The sequence below is a fragment of the Pongo abelii genome, chromosome 14 (genome assembly GCF_028885655.2).
Source record: "Pongo abelii isolate AG06213 chromosome 14, NHGRI_mPonAbe1-v2.0_pri, whole genome shotgun sequence".
Taxonomy (NCBI): domain Eukaryota; kingdom Metazoa; phylum Chordata; class Mammalia; order Primates; family Hominidae; genus Pongo; species Pongo abelii.
The window spans coordinates 48895847-48917522 of record NC_071999.2 but is presented as its reverse complement, the minus strand read 5'-3'; the positions used below and the strand labels follow the sequence as shown (position 1 = coordinate 48917522).

General features: G+C 37.3%; 1 protein-coding gene across 9 annotated transcripts in view; it reads right to left on the bottom strand.

Annotated features, from left to right (window-relative positions):
- LACC1 (laccase domain containing 1) overlaps positions 1 to 21676 on the bottom strand; it is a 171234-nt gene that overhangs the window by 123687 nt on the left and 25871 nt on the right. The window contains exon 9 of one of the 9 annotated variants that reach the window (XR_010136683.1): positions 6585 to 7826. The exons of the other annotated variants lie outside the window; for them this stretch is intronic. The gene's annotated coding sequence lies outside the window, so the exon portion shown is untranslated. Of the gene's footprint in view, positions 1 to 6584; positions 7827 to 21676 lie in introns of those variants that run through there. 9 annotated transcript variants of the gene reach the window in all.

The window sequence follows — 21676 nt, the reverse complement described above, 5'->3', positions numbered from 1 at the left end:
CTCTGACAACAGTGAAATTAAATTTAAAAATCAATAACAAAAATGCATTTAGAAAATCTCCAAATATTTGGAAACTAGACAACACTTCTAAATATCCCATGGGTCAAAGAACAAACCATGAGTGAAATTAGAAATTGAGCTGAATGAAAATAAACACTTCTGATTGGCTACAGCGTGGTGTTTACCTTATTTGAACATGGTTCAAACAGTTGGCTATGTTTGATTGGCTAAAACTCAGTAATTAGCATAAGTGTAGGCCACGGTCTGTTTACACCTCCACTTGTTACAGTACACAGTGAACAGAGAAACCTTTAGAACGAACTTAAAATATGTAAGAAGGCAGCTTTAGGCTAAACTTGATTTAACAACACAATATATTAAAATCTGTTGGATCCCGCTAAGGAGTTTTAGGGACATCAGAGGTTTAAGAGCTTATAGAATAAGATACTTGTATTTGGAAAGCAGAAGGAAATGAATGATTTAAGTTTGCACCTTAAGAAACTATTAATAGAGAAAGAAGAGAAAAGCCCAAAATAAGCATAAAAAACAATTAAAATAAAAATAGAAATCAATGAAACAGAACACAAAAAAGCAGTAAAGAAAAACCAGTGAAACAAAATAAAAACCCCAGTTCTTTGGGGAAAAAAAGTCAATAAAATTAATAAACTCTAGCTACTCAGCTAAAGAAGGGAAAACAAATAAATTGCCAATATCAGGAATGAGAGAGGAAATATCACTACAGATTCTATAGTCATTAAAAGGAAAATTATGAGCAACTTTATGCCAATAAATTCTTCAACTTAGATAAAAAGAACAAATTCTTTAGAGGACACAAATAACCAAAGCTCACCCCTAAGAAGAATTAGCTAACCCAGATTGCCCCATATCTTTTTTTTTTTTTTTTTTTTTTTTTTGAGATAGTCTTACTCTGTTGCTCAGGCTGGAGTGCAGCAGTACGATCTCAGCTCATTGCATCCTCAACCTCCAGGGCTCAAGACATCCTGCCGCCTCAGCCTCCGGAATAGCTGGGGCTATAGGCACATACCACCACACCCAGCTAATTTTTGCATTTTTTGTAGAGACAGAGTTTCACCATGTTCCCTAGGCTTGTCTCAAACTCCCCATATCTTTTTAAAAAATTGAATTCACAGTTAAATTTCCAAACACATACATCTTTAAGTTATTTTTTAATGTTGATTTATATATTTCAACTTTTTTCTCTAGTTGGTTTTAAAAAATCTTTATCTTTCATGTTCTGTATTCTCACTATAATGTTGTCTGGTATATTTTTTAGCATGGGATCCATTGTGTTTCCCCAATCTGAGGATTCATGGCTTTCATCAATTCTGGAAATTTCTCAGTCATACAGTCAGAAGTAAGACTATTCACTCTTTACATCAGCAGTTTAAGGTTCCCTTTTGTGTCTACAGCTGCAGAACATACTCGAGCACACAGCTCTTACCTAGCTCGAATTCCAGTTCCCATAGGCCCTAAATTATTATAACTCTTCTAAATTTAGATAGATTCTTTTTATAAACGACCAGTACCCTGTCTCTAACTTTAATTAGTAGAATATTGAAAAAATACCATCCTGAAGTAGACACATTTTGGAGTATCTGCAGAGTCCATACCCCTTCTTCGTATTTGATCTCTCACTGTCAACCCCTGTCGCTCTATTGTATGATAGTACCTGTATTAGTCAGGGTTCTCTAGAGAGACAGAACTAATAGGATATATATATGTATACATATATACATATATCCATATACATATATACATATATACGTATACACATATACATATATACATATACACGTACACATATATACATATGTACATATATACATATATACACATATATACATATATACATATATACATATATACACACATACACATATATACATATATACACACATATACATATACATACATACATATATACATATATACATATACATACATACATATATACATATATACATATACATACATATATACATATATACATATACATATACACATATATACATATACACATATATACATATACATATATACATATACATATATACATATATACATATATACATATACATATATACATATACACATATATACATATACATATATACATATACACATATATACATATACATATATACATATACATATATACATATACATATATACATATATACATATACATATATACATATATACATATATACATATACATATACACATATATACATATATACATATATACATATACACATATACATATATACATATATACATATACACATATACATATATACATATATACATATACATGTATATACATATATGCACATATATACGTATATACATATATGCACATGTATACATATATACATATACATGTATATACATATATACATATGTATACATATACGTGTATATACATATATACATATGTATACATATACGTGTATATACATATATACATATGTATACATATACGTGTATATACATATATACATATGTATACATATACGTGTATATACATATATACATATGTATACATATACGTGTATATACATATATACATATGTATACATATACATATATATATGAGTTTATTAAGGAGTATTGACGCACATGATCACAAGGTGAAGTCCCACAATAGGCCGTTTGCAAGCTGAGGAGCAAGGAAGCTAGTCTGAGTCCAAAAATCTCAAAAATAGGGAAGCCAACAGCATAGCCTTCAGTCTGTGGTGGAAGGCCCAAGAGTCTCAAAGCTGAAGAACTTGGAATCTGATGTTTGAGGGCAGGCAGCATCCAGCACAGGAGAAAGATGTAGGCCAGAAGACTAAACCAATCTAGTCTTTCCATGTTCCTCTGCTGCTTTTATCCTGGCCTCGCTGGCAGCTGATTAGATGGTGCCCACCCAGATTGAGGGTGGGTCTACCTCTCCTAGTTCACTGACTCAAATGTTAATCTCTTGGCAATACCCTCACAGACACACCCAGGAACAATATTTTGCATCCTTCAATCCAATCAAGTTGACAGAATTAACCATCACAGTACCTCTTCTCTCTTAATTAAACGAAACAAAGGTGGGCACCTAGCTCAAATTGAGTTCCCTTTTTTAGAGTTTTAGGCTGAGCATACACAAGAGTAAGTCAGTTTATAGAAGGTAGGAAGAGGAAAAAAAATGTAACCAAGGCCTTTTGAAGGAGGGTCAGTAGGATGAGGATCAGAAACTCGTAATTAGTATTGTCCTGAGAACTGACACACTCTTCCTAAAAAATTAGATTCCACAGGATTTTAATCCCCAAAAAACTACCCAGTTTATTTAAGTAAGATAGTTGGTGTGGGGATATTCTGGTTGAATCAGAAAATCAGAGCATTTTAATTTTCTAGTCATAGGCCCTGAATCTAGTCTAGTTTAATTTTCTAGTCATAGGCCCTGAATCTTTGAGTCTGATCATGGGAGATAAATAAATTTTTACTTTCTTTTACAATAGTAAGTTCGCCATTTGTGATGGTTAATACTGAGGGTCAACTTGATTAGATTGAAGGATGCAAAGTATTGGTCCTGGGTGTGTCTGTGAGGGTGTTGCCAAAGGAGATCAGCAGGCTGGGGAAGACAGACCCACCCTTAATCTGGTGGGCACAATCTAATCAGCTGCCAGTGAATAAAAAGCAGGAAGAAAAACATGGAAAGGTAAGACTGGCCTAGCCTCCCAGCCTACATCTTTCTTCCGTGCTAAATGCTTCCTGCCCCCAAACATCAGACTCCAAGTTCTTCAGTTTTGAGACTTGGACTGGCTCTCCTTGTTCCTCAAGCTTGCAGACAGCCTATTGTGAGATCTTGTGATCATGTGCATTCATGCTTAATAAACTGCTATATATATATATATATATATATATCCTATCAGTTTTTTTGTTTGTTTGTTTTTTTGTTTTGGGACAGAGTCTCACTCAGTTGCCCAGGCTGGAGTGCAGCGGCACTATCTTGGCTCATGGCAACCTCTGCCTCCTGAATTCAAGCTATTCTCCTGCCTCAGCCTCCCAAGTAGCTGGGATTACAGGTGTGCACCACCACACTCAGCTAATTTTTGTATGTTTATTAGAGACAGGGTTTCACCATGTTGGCCTGGCTGGTCTCAAACTCCTGACCTCAGGTCACCCACCTGCCTTGGCCTCCCAAAGTGCTGGGATTACAGGCATAAGCCATCACACCCAGCTCTATCCTATTAGTTCTGTCCCTCTAGGAAACCCTGACTAATACACCATATTTTATGTGGCACAGTTGTGTCAATTACCAATTAGAGTTCTATATTTGATGCCATAGATCTTGGTTTTTTGTTTTTGTTTTGTTTTGTTTTTCTGAGATGGAGTCTCACTTTGTCGCCCATGCTGGAGTGCAGTGGTGTGATCTCGGGTCACTGCAACTTCTGCCTCCCAGGTTCAAGCAATTCTCCTGCCTCAGCCTCCCAAGTAGCTGGGACTCCAAGCTCACGCCACTACAATGGGCTAATTTTTGTATTTTAATAGAGATGGGGTTTCACCATGTTGGCCAGGCTGATCTCAAATTCCTGACCTCAAGTGATCCACTCGTCTCAGCCTCCCAAAGTGCTGGGATTACAGGCATGAGCCACCACGCCTGGCCTGATCTTGTTTTTAGAGGAATTTCTCACAAGATGTCGTTAGCAAACTGTCTTATTAGTGGCTGGTATTTTTTTAAAATCAATTCTATTCTGTCAATGTTGTAGCAGAAAGTGGAAGATGGCTCAATGGGAGACTGCTACCTTGACATTCTTTCTTTTATCTTGACATATAAAAGTCTATAGATAGTCCATGACTATCTTGACATCCTTTCTTCCATTCACTTTTATAAAGCAAAGCTATCAATAATGCTGTCTGATTATCTGAATTCTGACTTTTCCACTGTCATAAATAAGCTTTTCCAAAACAAATTTCTTCTTAACAAAAAATTTCTAGCTTCACAGATTTCAAGAACATTTCTCCAAACCTATACACAATCTCACAATGTCTTTAATCACTTTAACTCACCCATTAGTAAAATGATTATTTTGAATCAGTTCTCTACCTATAATGCTTTTCATTTTATATATATATACATATATATATATATATTTTGAGATGGCGTCTTGCTCTTGTTGCCCAAGCTGGAGTGCTGTGGCACAATCTTGGCTCACTGCAACCTCTATCTCCTGGGTTCAAGAGACTCTCTTGACTCAGCCTCCCGAGGAGCTGGGACTACAGGCATGCACCACCATGCCCAGCTAATTTTGTATTTTTGGTAGAGACAGGGTTTCTCCATGTTGGTCAGGCTGGTCTCAAACTCCTGACTTCAGGTGATCCGCCTGCCTCGGCCTCCCAAAATGTTGTGATTACAGGTGTGAGCCACTGCACCCGGCCTTCATTATATTTTTATAACAAAATCTAGCTCCCTCTTCCAGAATAAATGCCCCTGGAAAAGTCTCAGATATAGCCTCGTATTTATAAGTATGTGACTAGCATGGGCAAAAGCATTAGAATGTTTCACTCAGAGAATTCACTAGAAGACGAATCACACATACTCCTTTTTCCTCCTTTGAACAGCTAGTGGTCAAAAGTCCTAGAGTGCAGCTTAGGGCCATTCCTGGCTTGATTTGCTCAGTGACCACAAGAATAGTTTCACTACCTGTTCTTTAGTCTCAACAAGCAGAAATAATTCCACTTCCTTTATGGGCAAGAGTATTAATATGAATGTGTTGGTAAAACAATTTGAGGTTTCAAATGATCAAAAAAAGAGGAAGAGTCAAACTGTGAGTATTGGAAGGAAAAGGAAGATAATATACCCTGAATATTTGTTCCCTCCAAATCTCATGTCAAAATTTGATCCCCAGTGGTGGAGGTGGTGCCTGGTAGGAGGCATTTGGGTCCTAGGGGCAGATCTCTTATGAATGACTTGGTGCCATCCTCTTGGTAATGAGTGAGCTCTCACTTTATTAGTTCGTGTGAGAACTGATTGTTAAAAAGAGCCTAGCACCTCTTCTTTTCTCTTGCTTCCCTCCTCTCGCCATGTGATACCTGCTCCCCTTCACTTTCTGCCTTAAGTGGAAGCTTCTTGAGGTTCCTTGCCAGAAGCAGATGCTGGTGGCAACCTTCTTATACAGCCTGCAGAACTGTGAGCCGAATAAACCTCTTTTCTTTATATATTACCCAACCTGAGGTACTCCTTTATAGCAAAGCAAAATGGACTAAGAGAGAAGGTTATTATCATTCTAAGAGATTGAAGAGCTTCTGCTTCTCAACAGTATTGCTGAAATCTTAGGAAGGAGTGCTCACACACATTTCTCTCAATTCCTGATTATTTCACCAATGGCAGGAGAATTTAGGCCAAATCATGCATGCTAATTTTGCTTTTAAAATTGGAGTTAGAGACATTGATTAGTATAAATATTCAAGTAGAATTTATACTAAGTTCATATCATCTCAACTACAGATCAGACTACGTGCCAGGACCAAAATAGGGAAGGAGGTGACAAAAAAAAAAAAAAAGGAAAGATGCAGGTACAGGTACAGTATTAATAACTTCAAACTTTATTTTCTTAGATAAAGCAGATTAGAGTAAGTGTATGCATATACTATTCATACCTGAATCTACCACCCCTCATACTCAGCTCCATCATCCTCATAAAAAGAAAAAAATATTAAAAGTTTAATTGCTCACAATTGAAATGAATAATAAATTACATTAAATCATCCTCAATAAACATTAATTCTATAAATTGTTCTTTAGTCCCAAGTATGGTCCAGTTAGAGAAGAAGAGAGAAAAGGGAGTGGAGAGTAGGCAATAAAAAAGAAAATGGTAAATAGAGAAGAGAAATAAAGGAGAGAAAGGGGGAAAGATAATGAGGGAGGTGAAGAATAACAAAAAGAAAGTCAAATATATCAAAACAATTGGAACGAGTACAAACTTAATTTTTTAAAAAAACTGAAGTAATTATAAAATGTCTTTTCCTCACTTTTTTTTGCCTCCTTCTTTATTGAATTTGTAACAATCTTTTAATTTAAATGTTAATAATAGGGGACATATAACACTTGAATTTTAAAAACTATTTTAAATTTTAAGAAATTTAAAAAATATCATTTTCTAGATATTAAAAATTCAAATGAAGTCTCATTTGACCAAATATGCCAACTCTGCTTTTTGCACCCTTGTTGTGGTACTACAGTTTGTAGAGTTAAAATATAGAAGGAAATGGAAAAAAAAAAAACTTGTATGAGTTTTTTAAATTTTCTCTTTCAAAATTCCTTTTTCACCAGAAAATGAACTCTGAGCTTGTATTCAAGGGTATGTCAACTGTTATCTCTTTGAAACAAACGAATGAAAAAAAAAAAAAAGAAGTACTACTGCCCAATACCTGTTAGCTAAAATATAATGAAGCTCTTGTTGTTTTTTTGCAGCGGGGAGAGCAGAGGGTTAAATGGTCAGCCAACAGCTCCAATTTGTTTCTGTCAAATAAGTCTGTTAAAATGTTAAATCAGCTGGGCGCGGTGGCTCACGCCTATAATCCCAGAACTTTGGGAGGCTGAGGCTGGTGGATCATCTGAGGTCAGGAGTTCCAGACCAGCCTGACCAATATGATGAAACCCCGTCTCTACTAAAAACACAAAAACTAGCCGAGTATGGTGGCATGCGCCTGTAGTCCCAGCTACTCAGGTTACCGAAACAGGAAAATCGCTTGAACCCGAGAGACAGAGGTGGCAGTGTGCCAAGATCACGCCACTGCACTCCAGCCTGGGCGACAAAGCAAGACTCCATCTAAAATAAATAAATAAATAAATAAATAAAGTTAAATCAAGTGAGTGCACATGGAGGAAAAGCTGCTGGTTGTTGTGGCCATTATTCCCTATACTACCTATAGCAGTAACCAGAGCAACATTATGTAACGTAAAAAAATTTTAATTTATCAAATGCAACCCACAGCAAAGATTCTATCCTACGTGAACATGAAGATTATGCCCAGTGATTGCTTCACAATGTTCAACTATTTAAACTTTCATTTCTTAATAGGTCCTATTTTCCTACTTCTATGTCTATATTAACAAACTATAAAATCCTTATTTAATTGTTATATAAAACCTCTACTGTAATGTGCATTGGTGCTGAGATTTTTTGGTGCAGATTCTCAGATCTGCAGAATAAGATACCTAGAGTGCCCCCACTATAGAATGGGGCTCACCAGGTCAAGTTTGGAAGAGACTTTGATTAATAGCCTATCTCCTAGACAAATATTTCCCATTTAAGCAAATTTTGAACTCACTTTAAAGGGAAATTTTTTAAAAAAAATCTATATTCATACTATTTTACTTTGGTAAAAGCATAAGCTATATATAAAACGCCTTACCTTTTAAACACACAATTATGAAACCCAAAGAAATTTACAAATATATACTATAAACACATTAAAACAAAATTAGGAAAACTCAAATTTGCAACATTCATTTAATGGGTGGTGTTGGTTTGCTGAAAATAGTTCTCTGATCTCTGATGTAGAAAAACAGAAACTTGGATCCGGTTTTAAAATGCACTCTTTCTCGGCCAGTGGCAGTGGCTCAGGCCTGTATTCCTGCAATTTGAGAGGCTGAGGCGGGAGGATGACTTGTGCTTAGGAGTTTGAGACCAGCCTGGGCAACAAAGTGAGATCCTGTCTCTACAAAAACAAAAAAATTAGCTGGGCTGGGTGGCATGTCCCTGTAGTCCCAGGTAGTTAGGAGGCTGAAATGGGAGAATCCTTTGAGCCCAGAAGTTAAAGGCTACAGTGAGCTATGATCACGCCACTGCACTCCAGCCTGGGTGACAGAGCAAGACCTTGTTTCAATTAAAAATAAATAAATAAATAAAAATGTAAAAAAACAGTATCTCCCACCTGTGAAAAAGATCCCCCATATTATATATAGAATGAAGTTTAGCTCCTTAGCATGGCACTCAAGACACTCCAGTCAGATGCTTTCCAACCTCATTTCCTTCTGCATTCCTCACTCACCTTTCATCGCCTTCCAGCTGGATGATTTGCCATTCTTACAGAAAAACCCAGTCCTCTCACGGACCTATGACTGTGCCCATGCTGACTTCTCAGCCTCCACTCTTCTCTGCCTACCAACATTCTAATTTTGCTCTTAGATTCAGCTCCAAAGCCATCTGCTCCATAAAGCCACCTCCCAGTTTCCTGGTCTTAACAACTACACCTTCCCCTGAGTTTCCAGAGTGCATTGCTCATATTTGTTTTTATGTTGCCTGGAAATATTAGCCGTTCATAGATCTATCTTCCTCATTACACTGTTAACCTTGGGGGAAAAAATACATGCACAGCTTTATTCTGCTATAATCCCATAGAATTCACTCATTTAAACTACACAATTGAATGATTTTTAGTATATTCACAAAACTGTGAAACCATCATTACAAACAATTTTAGAACATTTTTTCTACCTCAAAAGGAAATCCTATACCCATTAGCAGTCACTCCTTACTCCCCTACTCCCAGCCCTAGGCAACTCTTACACTACTTTCTGTCTTTATAGATTTGCATATTCTGGGCATTTCATATAAATGGAATCATCCAATATGTGATTTTTTGTGTACATGTAATCTTCTAAGGGCAGAGATCAAGTTCTATTCATAAATGGAAAAGTAAATGAGCAGGATCTATGAAAATTAGTTCGGAATCAGACCTGAGTTAAAAATCTCAATTCAGCTATCTACTAGTTGTGTGACTTTGAGCAAGTCACTTCATCTCTCTGAATACCAGTTTACTCATTGTAAAATGGGGATGGGGATAACAATACTTCCCTTGAAAGATGGTTGTGAAAATTAGAAAGAAGATACAAAAGAAGTTCCTAGAAATGGGTTTGCTTAATAAACAGAGGGTGTTATTTGTATTTATCTTTGTATATCCACAGTATCTGGCATAGTGGGTAGTAATGTGTGTTGATTAATTAATTCATTAGTGATGAAGAACTTGAATGCCTTTCCTTCAGCATGCCAATAGACTTTTAACAACTTTGAGGAAGGAGCTAAAGTTAGCAGGGCAAAATCTTTCCTGGAAGATGTAAACTAGTTTCTATTTGTTTCCAGCTACTGTTCTCCCTCAGAAGAAAACAAACCTGGCCAATGGACCACTGAGACAACAGAGCCAATAAACAAATCTAGGATCTGAAATCAGAGGGAATACATTTGAGTTCTAGCCCTGATACTGGCATTCTGAAGTCACTTAGAAATAAAATCAGCTCCATCCATCTCAACTTCTGCTTTTCATTTGCATGTACTTCATCTAATAATCATTTTTGCTTTCCCTATTATGGGACCAAAAAACCTGAATCTCACCTGAGCAATGTTTGAATTCTCCTTTAGATAGTTGAGCAATACCATCTGAACCATGAATAAAGAAAAGTACAGAAAGGGAAAGGCACAGAATAGGTGTTTATCCAAAGGAAAAAAGTTCAACCACCAAAAAAACAATTAAATTGTATCTAGAGATGTCCAAATAAATTAGGAATCTTCATTACAGGAACAATAAGGCTCCCTCACAGAAAATAAATTCATTAGCATATCGATTCAATTTCCCAAAATAAAGAGAGGAAAGAGTAAAAAAAAAAAAAAACCCGTAATAATAAGTTTAGTTGAATTATACTTATACTAGAAGTGATGACTGAATCAACAAACTGAAAGAAATTGAACAGTCTGCCTTAAAACAAGAAGGATATACAAGTAATTCAATCTCTACAGGAGACAAACATGAAAGGATTTTTAAAGGAGAAAGGAATGTATTTGCAAAAAATTTCAGTGCAAGTTACATGAGTTTTCTATAGGACTTAATTTTTTTAAAAACCATAACCCTGCAAGCCATGGAAATAATTAAGAAAACAATTATTTAATTAGAATAGATCATTTGGCAATTGACTACTGAAGCAGTTTCATTTTACCAAAAGGAAAAAAAAAAAAACCAAAAACAGAAAATAATCTTGTAAACTTTTGCTATTTTGACCTTTTTTAAATATTCTGAAAAAATGCCTTCTAGCTAAAAGCATTTGTGAAATTCAGGTGGAGAAATACAAAACTGATGTCACGGAAATGCTTAAATTGATAAATTCCAGTCCTTCCAAGCAGGCTGAGGAAATTTTTAAACACAGCCATGAGGAAGGATCCATTATTGGCATGAAAATAGGTTGAGTATTCCCATCTCAAATTGCTCTCTTTAATGGACTTGTTTCCAAATAATCCATCCCATGATGAGAAGATGTTTACCTTCTGATCCTAAGGAAGAGGGCCAAAAAGTTTTTCCATCCACTTGTCTCTTTAGAAATAAGACAAAAAAATTAAAAAGAAAGTATATCAATTTCCAATAGATCTAGTTTCTTATGCCAGTGGTCTGCTCATATAGTCCATAGACAAGTCATTCTAAAATATCATGCCATCTCCTCACCTCCCTTTTGTGTAAACAAATTTCCTTTCAGAAGATAAACACCTGAGAATCTGTTTCTGCCTCAGAAGCACACAGGTGGAAACAGCCCCTAAAGCTCTCTAAGGGTATTTGCCCACTTTAAATAAGGCAGTTATTCTCTGAGTATCTAGACCTAAAATTAGGAATGATGTATGTATTTTTCTTGTCATTATTTTCCTGATTCTGTAGAGGTCTATTGAAAGTATTTTCTAACACATTTAATATTGCAAGCTACCTGAAGAATGGGCCCAGTCCAGCCCAGTTCCAGTGCTCAGGCCTCAGGAAAGGGAAGCAAGGTATGAAGCTTTGACTGGGATTGTTTGAGAAAGAAACTCTCAATACTGAGACACACTTTCAATGCTGAGCGTCCATGGAAGCGATCCTTCAAGTACTGACAAGCTTGGGAGTTGTGAAAGAAGAGGGAGAACTCAAGTAACAAAACACTGTCATTTAGTATTACCCTAACCATCACTGGACCGTACTGGAATCAACCCCAAACAACCAACGTGAAACTCACTGCAAAAAATAAATGGAACATAAATATCCTTCAGTATAAAATGATGGCACAGAAATATTGTGATTCAACAAGCTTCTGAGCCCTTTCTAATATTCATAATTATTCTGGTTTCTTGCCCCAGCATTAAATGTGATGATTCAATCTTTTTCTGACAAGCCACACAAAATTAAGCCTTAGAGGTTGAGTTTATTTTTGTGCCCTTAATACTTCCCTAAAAGTTTTGTTTCAAGAACCAAAAATCTACTATCCAGGCTAGTAATAACTAGACTCCAGTCCTATCTTTGACTTTTCCAGTGACTTGGTACTTTACCCAAGTTAAGCGCATATTTTCTTTCTCTCTCCAGTTTCTCCTTCTTAACATGGAAACAATAATATGGTACCTATAATTTGCCTCAATAGGGTTATGGTGAATATTCTTCAAACTCATGAAAATTCTTCTGCACAAATATGAAGAGTCATTTTATATTGAAACTTTTACGATACACATTAAGAAAATATTAAAATAAAACATTACAGTAATAGCTTCACAGTGGCTAATAGAGCTGAAAGTCATAATTATACTTACACACTAGCCCTCAGGATACCTGATTACTGACCACAGACATTTTACTTCTCAGAAATGAAGGACACAATGGTCTGTTCAGTTTATACCTTTGTCATCAAAATTGTTTATATTAACAAAAGTTCTATCTGCTAAAGAGTTATTGCCTGTGACTCACATATTTTAAAAATATGCAGCCTGACTAAAGCATCCTCCAGCATCTAAGATCTCTCTTAGCTCAAAAGAGGTATGCAAATCTGACTTACTGCTTAATATTATTATCAAGATTAGTTTGATGGGCACTCTAAGTAAATCTAACCAGAGTAAGAAGAGTAGAATTATGGAGCAGGGGAAAGCATATGTAATTCATTCTAAATCTGTTATCCTGGGGTCAATTCACCAAGATGTTGGCATTATGTCACCTTACAGATACCAAGAGCCCAGTATCAAGTGAGGTATTAGACTGGATCACCTCTGTGCTCACTTTCAGGGGAAGGTTATGTGGAATGACAGGAAGAGTTTAAGGTTTTAGTTCCCACTCCCAAATTTAAACTGAAATTTGAATTTCAGTTTTATCTGTTAATAATGTTGGACAAATCATTTAATCTTTATGAGTATCAGTTTCTTCTGTGTAAAATGGCAACAACACCAACCTCAGAGAATTGTAAAGGCTTTTGTTGCATTCATCACATCAAATTTTGTTTACAGTTCCTTCTGTGAGATTCTTGAAGGCAGGGACTATGTCTTATCCATCCTTAAATTTTGGATGATTAACACAGTGCCCAACAAATAAAAAACATTCAGTGAATATTTGTGAAATTGTGTTGAATCAACTATTTGTACTAGTGCAGCCCTTTGACAACATACTGAATAATATTTTTGTAAAAACAAAAATTCCAGTTTTAAATTCAGGTAGTATGGTAGATTAGAATTGTTCTGCAAATATTCACCTTTGTCCCCCTCTTTGATGAGAAAAGTATATTCCCTAACCCCTGGAATTTAGTCTTGCCCATATGCCTTGCTTTGGCTAATAGGATGCTAGTGACCATGACCTGAGCAGAGGCTTGAACTGAGCTTGCGTAACTGGGCTTGCTCTCTTGAACTGCTGCCTTTCACCACGAGAAGAGCATGTCTTGTGCAGCAAGTAGTCCAAGGAGGATGAGAGACATTTGGTGCCAAGCTCTCCCAAAGCCAGGCTGGGTCAGCCAAACCTCAGCTGACTTTTAGATGTGTCAGCCAGAAATACTTATTACTCTACACCACTGTTTTGGGTGGTTTGCTAGACAACATAATTGTGGCGTAGCTTATTAAAACAGATGGTGTTTGATTAAAGAATGTACACCATTTGCTATGCTATAAGTTCTCAGAGTGGACTATACTTTCAAGCTGGGTCAATTTTTCCATTGAACTCAGTAGATTACCTACTAATATAAATGTGTTATTATTTATGTCTTATGATTCCAATGGCATAATGGTTAAAATTGATAATCTGAGAGCAGTTTCCTCAAGCAAAGTATTTTTTTCTAGGTGAAGTTCACCATGAGAAGTTCAAGTTCATTTGAAGTTTAATCTAGTGGGAAGATTTTCCTTCTCCACTGCCTCTCATGTCACCCATGAATGTCTGGTGCCATTTTGGGCAGAACCAAATTTTTTTCTCTGCAGGCAGTATGATATAGGGAACTCCCGCGGGGCCATGTGTGCAAACTGAGGGAGAAAAGGTAATGAGCAGTCTTCTACTCATAGGAGTGGAAACAAGTCCTATTAATGTCTTAACACTGCCTTCGGGTTTTGCTCAGGCCCGGTGTCATATACAGCACTTTTATTTGCTGATGGAGCATCTCTAGACACATTTAACTTTATGATCAGCTGGATCCAAACAATCAATTGATATTGGAAAGCTTAGGTCATTTGTAGACCTATGGTCAGGTATTCACTCCTATCAGGACCTGGCAGCAAGCCACAAACTGTTTTCAGAAGGAAAATAGTGACTTGATAAAGAGGTCATAGACTTGCTCCAAAATCCTACGGGCTCACACCGTGATTCTCTTAGTCGAACTTGGTGCAGGAGCAGGCTCCATTTAGATTCCTTATCTGCCACAGACACTTAAAGAACCTACGATCCAGCTGGGCGCGGTGGCTCACGCCTGTAATCCCAGCACTTTGGGAGGCCGAGGCAGGCGGATCATGAGGTCAGGAGATCGAGACCTTCCTGGCTAACACGGTGAAACCCCGTGTTAACAAAAAGCCGGACGTGGTGGTTACTCAGGAGGCTGAGGCAGGAGAATGGCGTGAACCCGGGAGGCGGAGCTTGCAGTGAGCCGAGATCGCCCCACTGCACTCCAGCCTGGGCGGCAGAGTCTGTCTCAAAAAAAAAAAAAAAAAAAAAAAAAAAGAACCTATGATCCACTGGTTTAGAAAAGCTGAAATTGCAGAGCCAGAGCCTCTTATAACTAAAGTCTGTCCAACCATGGATTTCTTTTTGCTCTGGACTCCATTCAAGGCTGGAAATATTTTTGGTCAGTGACTAAATGAGTCAGAGCAGAACAACCAAACGTAGTATATGTTGCCTCAAAAATCCAAAGACACCTACTAAACATTGTGCCTCTTTCTCAGTGGTAGGGGCACAAAGGCGCACAATGTTTGCCTCTGGACAGAATAATCCAATATGATGAAAACAACCTGACTCTAGAAACTTTGCTGAGATGGTAGGCACCTAAATGTTCATGGATTTTCTCCTCCAGCTACTGCCACACATGTGCCTTAAAGGTTTCTAGGGTATCTGTTACTCCCTGCTATGCAAATCTTAACAGTAAAATGTCACAGATGTAGTGTACTAATGTGATGCTCCATGAGGTGTTAGAACAGTTAAGGTCCTTGTGGGCCTAATTTTGGCACAGAGCCAAAGAGCTGACATAAGCCTTAGACAAGATTGTTCTTTGGAATACTGGGAAAATGGGCTAATTTAATGACTACATGTTAGATGCCAAGAGAGGTGTCAGTTTGTTTCAATAAAAAAGGCCACAGCTGAAACAGCAGCTTAACTGAAATAACCATTGGTTGAGTTTTAATAATCCATTGCCATTCACGAAAATCCAGTCAAATTTGTATGTTAAATCTGAATATGAAGGGAATCACTTCTCCAAACAAACATAGCTTCTAGTACATAGCTTCTAAGTTTTCAGTGGTGGCAATGATCTCTATGGTGCTTCAAGGATGCAGTATTGCTTTTGGTTTACTCTTTTGGTAGCACGAGGAAGGAGCTCCAGGAGCTTCTGCTTGGCCCCTGTATTAGCCTTTAAAGTAGTGTTCTATTTTGGCATGTATCAGAATCGCTTGAATGGAGAACATAAATTGTTAAACCCCACCCCCAGTTTTTGATCCAGTAAGTCTGGTTGGGGTTTGAGAATCTGCATTTTTAACAAGTACCCAGGTGATACTGATGCCAACGTAGATTATGACTACAGACTGCAGATTGGATAGGTGAAAAGAAATTTTCAAATAAATTTACCAGCCTCAAGCATTTAACATAGTACCAGCATCAGTCAATGTGTTTAACGAAGAAGAAAGTGGAGACAAGTGGTGAAGTTAGTAAGTCAATTCAGTGGTAGCTGGTGAAGAGATCTCCTATTATCCACCTCATATAGTTGCTATAAATTTTAAATGAGGGTATGACTGTAATGTGATCAGCACAGTGCCTGGTATATGGAAACACTCAATAAATATTCTTATTTCAATTTTTTAAAATTAATTTTAAAATCCACCCAATATAGCCACTAATCACCTAAGCATCTTTGTATTAGTTATTTAACCATTTGGGCACTGAGTTTATTCATCTATAAAATAAAGTGGTTGAAATAGGTGATCTTTAATGTCTTTAAAAATCACTGGTTTCACATTAAAAGGAATCTATCATAGCTGTCTTAATTAAGGTTTTATACTCACTGAGGGTGGTCTTTCTTTATAGCTCTGATGTTCTGAAAATCTTGTTTCTTATTTATCTTACCTAAATTTTGCATCCTGTGGAATACATATTTTTCTAAAAAGTAGATTGGACTTTAGGTCAGTTTCTACCTATATTTATGCCTGGGAACTCAGAATTGAGGTACTATAAAGAGAAAAACCCAAATAGTAAAGGCTGTCTTTTCTGTTTATAGGGTCATACTTTTCCCATTTGGGTTTCTCTGAGGCTTTACTGGAGAGAACTAAAGCCCTGTTAGCAGAAGTGCCACAGAGACATAAAAGAAGCTGCTATTGTTTTAATTATATGGGTCTAATTACGGTAATGTGATAGATAATTTACCATACACTGAGGGCTGGAAATTTCAAGTTGTTTTGGGATTAGAACCTGCAAATCATTTTGATTAAAATACCAATGACTTCACTGAAGAGCCACTGTCTAAAATTCTGCACAATCATATTCTTCTTATTATAAAAATTTCATATATGTCATTAACCACAACTTGATGAGAAAGCAAAATAGACCAAAATGAAATGTATGCTTGCCAAAATGGTTAATTTACCATTTACTGTTAGTTTGCCTTCTTTTGAAATGTCCTATCTTTGAATCTCACTGCCTCTTGCCTGTACACTTACCCCTCTCTGTTTTGTATCACCAGTTTTCCCTATTTCCTGCATCTTTGTTTTTGCACATAAAAATACTGTGATTTCTCCCATCTTAAAAAAGAACAACAACAATAACAACGAAAGCCTCTTTTGGTCTCACAGCTCTTTGTAGATACTGCCTCTTTTCTTCTCCCTTTTGTAGCAGTGTACCTCAAAGGCACAGTGCACATTCATCTCTCCATTTCTTCGTCTCCTGTTCTGTCTTGAAGATTCCTATCAGAGTCCCCTCCATTTCAGTGAAGCTACTATTGCCTTTACCTCCATTAACTTCCACATTGCCAATCCAAATGTCAATCTTGGTTGCAGCCAATTGTCCTCCTTTTTGAAATACTTTCTCAATTCAGCTTCCAAAGCACTACTCTATCCTGCTTGCCCTTCTCCCTCTCTGGCTGTTCCTCCTCAACCTTCCTTCCTTCCTGAACCCTCCCTATCTTCCCTACCTCTAACTGTTGGAGTGCCCCAGGCTGAGTCCTCATGCATCTCTTCACTAAGCATGTTATTCTTCAGATGATCTCACTTACTCTATGGCTTTAAATACCATCTATGTGCAGATGATTCCAACATGTCTCTATGTCCAGGCCTTTCCTGATTATCCTATCTAAAATAGCACTCCCTCCTGTCATTTTCTATTCCCTTTCCTTACTTTACATTTTGTGACAGCACTTACTTTTTAGCAGTGACTTTATATTATATGTCTATTTGTTTATTTGCTTATTGTGTACCTCCCTGACTAGAATGTAATCCCATGAGGGCGGGGACTTGGTTTTATTCCCTGCTATATCCCAGCACAGAGAATAAGGTGATGGTGGTATGGCATATACTAGGTACTCAATAAGTCTTTGTTGAGTGAATCATTAATGTCCAAATTTATTCTTTCAAATCATTGAGCACTCATTTATGTTATGTAACAGTGCAAGGCAAGCAATAGCTTTAGCTCTAAGAGTGGGATCACTGCAGGCTGCCTGGGTTATTTACCACACAGCATGCGGAGGTGAAGGGCACAATGGTGAGAGGGTGGAGAAGTGGTAGCAATTCTAATTTGTGTCCAAATAAGGGAATGGCAAATCCAGTCTAGTTTAAGACAGTTGAGGTTGGGATGGGGAAAACAATGGGATGGGTGGGCCTCAGCATAGGGGCACAGCTTCATAACTATCAGGTGAAGAATAGAGACAACAGGACTCCAAATATACACAAGGCAATCCAGAGAAACTATCAGATGTTCTGAAGCAGAGGAAAATTTGCCTAGTCCACAGGCGACCCACAGGAACCCAGAGCCTGGTTCCTTGATTTCAGCATAGGCTCATGGCCGCCTGCAGATGCTGGATGCGCAATCCAGAATCAGCTGTGGGGATAGGGCTGGGGCAGGTTCTCTGGGAAATGCAAAAATAAATATAATCTCTACCTTCAAAGAGGCTGCAGATTTATAGGAGATGCTAAGACACAGCTAATAGAAGTAAAAGCATTACATAACATGTAATGTGCTCAGCAGAGCTGTGAAATCACAGCAAATTATATCTGTAAAGGAATCTATTTATGGATTGTGTTTAAATATAGAACTAGTCTCTTGGGTGCAAGGAAAAGAACAATTTACTAGTTACATATCTCTTCATTTGCAAAATGTAGGGTCTAGAAAGAATTCTTTTTTATGTTTCCTTCCAGTGCTAAATTGCTATGATTCTTAATTCACATACATGTAAGCCTATATAGGTAAACTTATATACATAGACAATAAAATCTCATTAATTTGGACTTTGCTTATTTTGAACTTATAACCAACCATCAAAGTAAGGCTAGTTGAATTTTCATTTTATTTTATCAGTAATATTAGTAGCTTGTTCAAAAAGAGTGAAGACAAATTATAAAAGGAATGCTTACCAACTTTAAAGAACAAACTGTTTTCAAAGCATTTAGAAGTCCTATTTGCAAACAAATAGCTGAAGTGGATGTCAGCCACTTGGACTGATGTTTTGATGCGTTTCATACAGATCCCTGAGCTAGGGCCGCTTGGAGAGAAGGGAGTTGACACACCAGGTCCCTGACCTTCATCTCACCTCAGAGCACCACGAAGCCAGAGCTTGCCTTGACTGAGGACAAAACCAGAGGAAATCATTTGCAGAAGCACCGGGCCTGGCAGATTATGCCCTGAGCCTCCTGCTGTGTTTCTTGCTCTGGCAGAACAAACTTTTTTAACAAAGAAGATGCAGTCTTCTTTAGGTTATTGTGTAAAATTCATCCATTCAATGTTTCTTGAATGCCAACTACATTTATCGAATGTGCAGGAGGCACTATTATATATCCTTATTACATTATAGATTTTCAATACCAAGTGTTTATTTCATTTACAGCTCTTGAGGATATATTTTAAGATATCTTAGTATTCACAGTTAATTTTAATAAAAGTTTCAATTGTACTACCTCAAAAGGCTACATGTGGACCTCACAGGCAAATGGGGATGTTACTAAAAGGAGAAACAAGGGTGATTATGGAATACTAAAATTTATCAAAAGCTTTTATGACTAAGGTCAGAAAAGCTGAAAATCAGAATGAGATGCAAATTGAAAAATGCCAGGAAGGGAATGAAAAAACAGAATCTGGAAACCACACAAGTAAAAATTTTCATTATACCTTAGACAAATCATCACAAAGTTGATCCCAAATTGAAGATAGATATAAGAAAGTAGTAATAGGAATTATACAACCCCTCAGATGAATTTAGTCACCCTCTGTGACTGAGCCAAAAGGCTAATCAAGAGAGGCCAAGGTCTTCAATCTCCCCTGAACACACCAAAGTCATTCCAACCAGATGTTTTTCCCGATGCTGCTTTCTTCACCCACTGTCTAACTTTGCAGCTGTTGTTCTATCTTCAGATCCTTGCTGCAGTTCTAGCTTCTTGGTGCAGCCCTTCCTAATTCCTCCTACCCAAAATGAGAGCCACTTTCTGGATGCCCCGGAAACCTTACAACATTGCAGTTTACCACTAAATGGTTCTCTAATGAGTATGGAGTTCTTCTGGATTAGGCTACAAATACCTTACTTGCAGGATTCATACTTTAAACCTTTTAGTGATTTATTAACTTATAAGAAAAGTCTTACAAGATATAAAAATTTAGTCATATTAAGTAAATATTGAATGAATTGCATTTGTCAAAAATAAAAAACTGTAGAAAATTAAAACTACTTTGGAAAATTTGGGATGTAGGGTTCATAATACCTATTGCACCTAACTCCTTATAAGACATAAAGGAGGCACTTTTGGCTGACAAATCGATTGATGAATGAATGGTAGTAAGAAAGTTTTCTTTACTGAGACCTTTCATTCTAACCTACATATTAATGTATGAAGTTGATTAGTGCAAATAATCATACAGTCATCTCAAAGTAAACTCAAAACATTCACCACCACCACCACTACCACCACCACCCCCTAAAAGTTGCTCAGCCTCCTGTATCCTTTTATGCCTAATTAAAGGCATCACTCCTCACTCAGTGACCTAAGCCAGGAACCTGGCAGTCACAAAGTACTTTCTCCTTATTCCCATATTTGATTCCTCACCAAATTCTGTTGACTGTCTCAGATCCATCCCTGCCTCTCCTTCAGCATGGATTTTACTTGGTTCAGGCCTTAACATCCCCACCCACCCAGACTCTAGGGTTATTTCCCAACTGCTTGCACATATCTGGTCTCACCTCTCTCCAAGCCATGCCACATCCAGCCAGAGAGGATATAAAATGCAAATCTGTTCACGTCATCCCCTTTCTAAATCTTGTAATGGTTTCTAATACCTAAAAGATAAAGTCCTAACTTCTTTGCATGTCCTTCAAGGGCCCTTTTAATCTGGTTTCAGCCTTTCTTTTTAAAATCAACTTTGGCCACCTGCCTATATGCATCAAACCTTCTTCCCATCTAAAATTTCAAAGTCTAGAATTGTCAGACTTGAAGTGCCAAGGCATTTTATCTCACTGTGTAGGACAATATTTGACCCTGTATCCATTTAAACTAGTTGACTTACCTTTATACCTAAACCAAGGACCAATTTATTTCTTGATCACCTCTGCAAAGCTGATACTTTGGTCACCACGACGGCTGGTAAATGCCCCTAATATAGCAATTATTTGATCATATACCCATTTAACCTACTAGAACTTCTCTACTGTCAGAAGGGCAGGGAGGGACATAGCAGATCCTGGCATGGGAGGGGAGTATATAGTTTGGCATTTCATATATCAGCATCACCATAACAACCACTCAAATATTTGTTGAACATTGGTGAGTCAATGATGAAAGAGTTTAGAAGAAGGAATTTCAGGGAAATGGAACAGCAGGAGCAAAGGCTCAGAGGCAGCAGTGAACTTGCAGTAGGCTAAGACTAACCCAAGGTAGTTTTTTTCCCCTGATACTGCTAAATTGAAGGTTTTTATAAAGTAGCTAAAGATGAGGAAAGCAGCCAGTCTGAATAAGCTGTGACTCAATAAGTAGAAGATGAA